This window comes from Myotis lucifugus, unplaced genomic scaffold (genome assembly GCF_000147115.1).
Source record: "Myotis lucifugus unplaced genomic scaffold, Myoluc2.0 scaffold_458, whole genome shotgun sequence".
Classification (NCBI taxonomy): Eukaryota; Metazoa; Chordata; class Mammalia; order Chiroptera; family Vespertilionidae; genus Myotis; species Myotis lucifugus.
The window spans coordinates 456922-464328 of NW_005871506.1; the positions used below are offsets into that span (position 1 = coordinate 456922).

Genomic DNA, 7407 nt, shown 5'->3' on the forward strand with positions numbered 1-7407 from the left:
CTCGCCATGTGCGCGCAGGACGCCGGCCAGAAACCGCTGCTCCGCGGCGGTGGCGGTGGCGGCGACCCTCCGCTGGCTCCGGTGCCACGCCGGGACGCGCGAAGGTCCCCCGAAGCCCCGCCTCCAAGCTGCTTCCGGTTGCGCTGGTCCTAAAGCCCGCGGCCCGGGGGGCGGGCCCGCGCCTCCGCCCCGCCCCCGCCCCGGAAGGAGCGGTTTCCCTGGAGCAGTGGCCTGTGACCTTAGAATAAGATGCTGGTCTCTAACCGCATGTACTAGTAGATGGAGTTTGCAAAGCACCGTTTCATTTATGTATTAATATTCATTGATTTACTCAATATTTATTAAGCACTTATGTGCCAGTAAAATTGCCCTATACTGAGGTTGAGACTATTAAAAAGCATGTATCTTTTTAATTTTTTAAAAATTACTTGTACATATGTCTCCTTTTTTTTTTCCCCATTGACCTTCCCCCGGCCTCCCCTACCCTGCCTCCCACTCCCCGGCCCCAGTGTCTTGTGTCCATTGGTTATGCTTATATGCATGCATACCCTTTGATTGATCTCTTATCCCCCTCCAATACTCCCCAGCCTTTCCGCTGTAATTTCACAGTCTGTTCGATGCTTCTCTGCCTCTCTATCTTTTTGTTCATCAGGTTATAATGTTCTCTATTATCCATAAATGACTGAGATCATTTGATATTTATCTTTCTCTGACTGGCTTATTTCACTTAGCATAATGCTCTCCAGTTCCATCCATGCTGCTGCAAATTGTAAGAACTCCTTTTTTACAGCAGCATAGTATTCCATTGTGTAGATGTACCACAGTTTTCTAAGCCATTCATCTGCTGATGGGCACTTAGGCTGTTTCCAAATCTTAGCTATTGTAAATTGTGCCGCTATGAACATAGGGGTGCATATATCCTTTCTGATTGGTGTTTCTGGTTTCTTGGGATATATTCCTAGAAGTGGGATCATGGGGTCAAATGGGAGTTCCACTTTTAACTTTTTGAGGAAACTCCATACTGTTCTTCACAGTGACTGCACCCCCAGTCTGCATTCCCACCAGCAGTGCAAAGGGTTCCTTTTTCTCTGCATCCTCTCCAGCACTGTCATTTGTTGATTTGTTGATGATAGCCATTCTGACAGGTGTGAGATGGTATCTCATTGTTGTTTTGATTTGCATCTCTTGGATGATTAGTGACTTTGAGCATGTTTTCATATGTCTCTTGGCTTTCTGAATGTCCTCTTTTTGAAAAGTGTCTAATTAGGCCTTTGCCCATTTTTTGATTGGATTGTTTATCTTTCTTTTGTTGAGTTGTATGACTTCCCTGTAAATGTTAGAGATTAAACCCTTATTGGTGATAACATTGGCAAATATGTTCTCCCATGCAGTGGGCTTTCTTGTTTTGTTGATGGTTTCTTTTGCTCTGCAGAAGCTTTTTATTTTGAGGTAATCCGCTTTGTTTATTTTCTTCTTAGACTCTTGCCCTAGGATCTGTGTCTGTAAAGATATTGCTACGATATATGTCCGTAATTTTGCTGCCTATGGAGTCTTGTAGGATTTTTATGGTTTCCCGTCTTACATTCAAGTCCTTTAGCCATTTTGAGTTTGTTTTTGTGTATGGTGTAAGTTAGTGATCTAGTTTCATTTTTTTGCATGTATCTGACCAAATTTCCCAGCACCATTTATTAAAGAGGCTGTTTTGACTCCATTGTATGCTCTTGCCTCCTTTGTCAAATATTAATAGAGCATAATGGCTTGGGTCAATTTCTGGGTCCTCTGTTCTCTTCCATTGGTTTATATGTCTATTCTTGTGCCAGTACCAGGCAGTTTTGAGAACCGTGGCTTGGTAATATAGCTTGATATCTGGTATTGTGATCCCTCCAACTTTGTTCTTCTTTCTCGGGATTGCTGTGGCTATTCGGGGTGTTTTTTTTATTCCAGATGAATTTATGGAGCCTTTGTTCTAGATCTTTGAAATATGCCGTTGGTATTTTAATAGTATTGCATTGAATCTATAGATTGCTTTAGGTAGTATGGACATTTTAATGATGTTGATTCTACCAATCCATGAACGTGGTATGTTCTTCCATTTGTTTATGTCTTCCTCTCTCTCTTTTTTCAATATCCTGTAGTTTTCCGAGTACAGGTGTTTTATGTGCTTGGTTAAGTTTATTCCTAGGTATCTTAATTTTCTTGGTGCAATGGTAAATGGGATTGTTTTGTTCATTTCTCTTTCTGTGTGTTCATTATTGGTGTATAAAAAGGCCATAGATTTCTGAGTGTTAATTTTGTATCTTGCTGCATTGCTAAATTCATTTATTAGGTCTAATAATTTTTTGATGGAGTCTTTGGGGTTTTCTATGTATAGTATCATGCCATCTGCAAATATGGACAGTTTTGCTTCTTTTCCAATTTGGATGTGTTTTATTTCTTCTTCTTGTCTGATCTCTATGGCTAGTACTTCTAGTACTATGTCGAACGGGAGTGGTGAAAGAGGGCATCCTTGTATTGTTCCTGTTCTTAGGGGAAATGGGTTTAGTTTTTGCCGATTGAGTATGATGTTGGCTGTAGATTTGTCATATAAGGCTTTTATTATGTTGAGGTATGATCCCTCTATTCCCACTTTGCTGAGTTTTTATCAAGAAAGGGTGTTGGATTTTGTCAAATGCTTTTTCTGCATCAATTGACATGATTATGTGATTTTTGTCTCTCAGTTTGTTTCTGTGATGTATCACATTTATTGATTTGCGGATATTGTACCATCCTTGCATCCCCAGAATAAATCCCACTGGTCATGGTTTATGATCTTTCTAATGTATTGCTGAATCCTATTTGCTAGAATTTTGTTGAGGATTTTAGCATCTGTGCTCATCAAGGATATTGGCCTGTAGTTCTCTTTTTTTGTGGTGTCTTAATCTGGTTTTGTTATTAGGGTGATGCTGGCTTCATAGAAGGAGCTTGAATAGTCTGAGGAGGATAGGTTTTAGTTCTTCTTTGAATGCTTGGTAGAATTCCCTTGTAAAGCCATCCAGACGAGGACTTCTGTTTGCTGGAAGATTTTTGATCACTGTTTCAATTACAGGTTTTTTTATTCTTCTTGGCTGAGTTTGGAAGCTTGTATTTTTCTACGAATATGTCCATTTCATCTACTTGTCCTTTTTATTGGAATAGAGTTGTTCATAGTATTTCTTCATAATCATTTGTATTTTGTAGGATCGGTTGTTACCTCACCTCTTTCATTTCTGATTTTGTTTATTTGGGTCCTCTCTCTTTGCTTCTTGGTGAGCCTGGCTAGAGGTTCATCAATCTTGTCTATCCTTTCAAAGAACCAATTCTTGGTTTTATTGATCTTTTGATGATTGTTTTTTGGTCTCTATTTCATTTATCGCCGCTCTGATCTTTATTATTTCCTTCCTTTTGCTTACACTGGGCTGTTCTTGTTGCTCTAACTCTTTGAGTTGTAGGCTTAGGTACATTATTACCATTGTTTCTTGTTTTTTGCTGTAGGCTTGTAGGGCTATGAACTTCCCTCTCAAGACTGCTTTCACTGTGTCCCATAGATTTTGGATTGTTGTATTTTCATTGTCGTTTGTTGCCATGATGCTTTTTATTTCTTTTTTGATCTCTCTGGTAACCCAGTCATTGTTTAATAGCATGCTATTTAGCCTCCAGGTGTTTGATTTTTTTTTATCGTAGTTGATTTCTAGTTTTATGCCATTGTGATCTAAGAAGATGCTTGATATGATTTCTATCTTCTTGAATTTGAAGAGACTTTGCCTGTGACCCAATATTTGGTCTATTTTTGAAAATGACCCATGTGCACTTGAGAAGAATGTATATTCTGTGGCTTTAGGGTGAAATGTTTTGAAGATGTCAATTAATTCCATCTGATCTAGTGAGTCATTTAGGATTGATGTTTCTTTGCTGATTTTTTTGTTTAGAGGATTTGTCTAATGGTGATAGTGGGGTATTAAGCCCCTATTATGACTGTATTGCTGTCATTCTCTCCCTTAATATCCCCCAGAAGTTTTTTTTATGTATTTGGGTGCTCTTGTATTGGGTGCATATATGTTTACCAGAGTTATATCTTCTTGTTGAATCACTCCTTTTAGTATTACAAAGTGGCCTTCCTTATCGCTTGTTATGTCTTTCACTTTGAGATCTAATTTATCAGTTATAAGTATTGCTACCCCAGCTTTTTTTTCATTTCCATTCGCCTGAAAAACCTTTTTCCGTCCCTTCACCATCAGTCTGTGAGTCCTTTGTTCTGAGGTGGGTCTCCTGTAGACAGCAGAAAAATGGGTCATGATTTCTTATCCATTCAGCTAGCCTAGGTCTTTTGATTGGGGCATTTAATCCATTTACATTTAAAGTTATTATTGATAGGTACTTGTTATCACCATTTTTATTCTTTACGCCTGTGTTCCTTCTTTGCTTCTTATTTCTTCCTTTTACAGCAGACCCTTTAGCATTTTTTGCATTGCTGGTTTGGTGGTAGTAAACTCCCATAGTCCTTTTTTGTCTGTGAAACTCCTGATTTCACCCTCAATTTTGATTGATAGCCTTGATGGATAGTATTCTTGGATTCAGACCCTTCCTTTGAATGACTTTGTATATTTCATTCCATTCCCTCTGGCCTGATGTGTTTCTGTTGAGAAATCAGTTGCTAGTCTGATGGGGGATCCTTTGTAGGTAACTTTCTGTCTCTCTCTGGCCGCTTTGAAGATTCTTATTTTGTCGTTGGTGTTTGCCAATTTAATTATAATGTGCCTTGGCGTCAGTCTTTTAGGGTTCATTTTGTTTGGCACTCTGTGAGCTTCTTGGATTTGTGTGAGTTTTTTCTTCCCTATATCAGGGAAATTTTCTGTGATTATTTTTTCAAATGGTTTTCTATTTCTTGCTCAGTTTCCTCTCCTTCTTGTACCCCTATTATGCGGATGTTGTTTTGTTTCGTGTTGTCCCAAAGTTTCCTTAGGCTCTCCTGTTTTTTAAGTTTTTTTTTCTAGATGTTGCTCTGCTTGGGTATTTTTTCCTACCTTTCCTTCTAGCTCACTGATGTGGTCCTCTGCTTCTTCTAGTCTACTGTTGATGCTTTCTATTGAGTTCTTCATAGCAGCGATGTCATTTTTCATTTCTTGGTTCTTCTTAATTTCCTTTTGGTTCTATCACATATTGTTGAATTTATCTTCCATTCTTTTCAGTGACCTTATTACCATTTCTCTGAATTCTTTCTCTGGCATATTGCTTGCCTCCATCTCATTTACTTCCTTTTCTGGTGATGCCTCCTTTTCTTTCATATGTGGGCAGTTTCTTTGTCTCCCCATGAATTCTCTTCTCAGGGTGTTTGGTTATGTAGCTCTCTCGCTCCTTTCCCTAGGTAAAATCTGGCTTTTCCGTGAAAAGATGCAGAGCTCATCCGAGTCCGTGTATTCGCACTGCTTGAGATCCGGTGTTCCCGGGTTCGCAGCTGATCCCTGGGTGTTGTTGTTGTAGATTCCTGGGATGTATAGGCTTCCGATAACATCCACTCTCCCCTTCAAGATGGCGCGGTCTCTGTGGCAGAGCCGGTTGCTCTGGGAGAGATTTCAGCAGCAGTGGAGGCTGCCTGGTCAGGGGAGCCCAGTCCAGCAGTCCCCAACCTTCCCTTGGAGGATAGCTGTCCCTCACCCACAAATATACACTTTCCGTACATCCACACGCTCTCCTTTCTTTCTCTCTCACACTATCTTGCAGTCTGCCTTACCATTAGCAGCCATCTTCCTCTCTCGCAAAACACACTTCTTACATTGCTCTTATAAGCCAACGTTTCTTAGTAGTCAATGGGGACTTCCAAAACATCCTACCTATTTTTTGTTCCTATTAAAATGTGCATTTTCAATAGACTTTCCTTTAATACTCCTGTTGCAGGACCCCAGCCAGAGATACAAAGAAAAACAGGACACCAAGTACAAGGGTCTCTTGAACTTAGAAACCTGATTATCACAATGAGAAATAAAAAATACAAGGAAGCCCTAACCAGTTTGGCTCAGTGGATAGAGAGTCAGCCTGTGGACTCAAGGGTCCCAAGTTCGATTCCGGTCAAGGGCATATACCTTGGTTGCGGGCACATCCCCAGTAGGGAGTGTGCAGGAGGCAGCTGATCAATGTTTCTCTCTCATCGATGTTTCTAACTCTCTATCCCACTCCCTTCCTCTCTGTAAAAAAAAAAATCAATAAAATACTTTTTAAAAAAATACAAGGAAACTTAGCCCAACTTCTTAACATTGAATTCTCTCTATGGGAACATTTTAACTTGTAAAATACATTTATATTAATACCAAAAATACTGTCTATGAAATTCTTCACACACGTTTATTTGACACTGATCTTACAACAAGGGACAGTAACATTTTGGTGAATTACTATTCCAGGTGCACTTGATTTGGGCAGGAAACCACATTCCTCACTTGTGATTCTAACCCAGGGGTTGGCAAACTTTTTGACTCGAGGGCCACAATGGGTTCTTAAACTGGACCGGAGGGCCGGAACAAAAGCATGGATGGAGTGTTTGTGTGAACTAATATAAATTCAAAGTAAACATCATTACATAAAAGGGTACGGTCTTTTTTTTTTTTATTTCAATAGTTTTATTCATTTCAAACATTTTAACAAGAAGAATGTAAACACTAATTATTATAATTTGAAACTTCAAAAAATGGAGGAATCATAGCACAATAACATACCTTATATTGAAGATGGGAAAGGCAAAATAAAATTGCCTAACAAAGGAAAGGTACAAAAGCCTTTCAAATTAAACTTAAATATAATAAAATAATTTAAAACTAAAACAAATAGAAAAGAACAAAATGTGTAAACAGTAAATTAAACATTTTCTTTAGTGCAACTTCCAAATTATGTCCGGGACGTAGATGTAGATGGCAATGTAGACTGGGTTGAAAGGTTTTTGGTCTTTAAAACATCAACTTCAGTGGGAACAGTGTTGTTGGTCTCCTTTTTTAGCTAATGCATCAAAGTCTGGAGTTAGTTTTGTTGTGGCTATTCTCAGGATAGATCTGAGGTGTTCGTCAGTTAAGCTGGATCTGTGAGGGGCTTTGTTGATGTTCATGACGCTAAATGTCTGCTCACAAACATAGGTTGACCCAAACAGCACCAGTATCTGCTGTGCCATCCTCCGGATGTTTGGAAAAGTGGCTTCATTAAGTGATGCATAAAAGTCTCTTAGTTCAAGAGAGCTGAATTTCTCCTTTAGGACAAAGTCAGACTGAAGATCGATGAGTTCCAGTTGCACCTCTTCTGGTGCTGTTTCAGGGTTTTGTGACAAAGGACAGGCCACCAGTTGAAGTGACTGGTCAATTTTTTCAACATCAGAAAACCGACGACAGAATTCTGCATGCAGGTCATCCA

General features: G+C 39.4%; 2 protein-coding genes across 2 annotated transcripts in view; one reads left to right on the forward strand and one right to left on the reverse strand.

Moving 5' to 3' along the window:
• The window catches only part of THUMPD1 (THUMP domain containing 1), a 20649-nt gene that overhangs the window by 10529 nt on the left and 2713 nt on the right, over positions 1–7407 (reverse strand).
• Positions 1–7407, forward strand: part of ACSM3 (acyl-CoA synthetase medium chain family member 3) — a 58025-nt gene that overhangs the window by 269 nt on the left and 50349 nt on the right. The window lies entirely within an intron of this gene.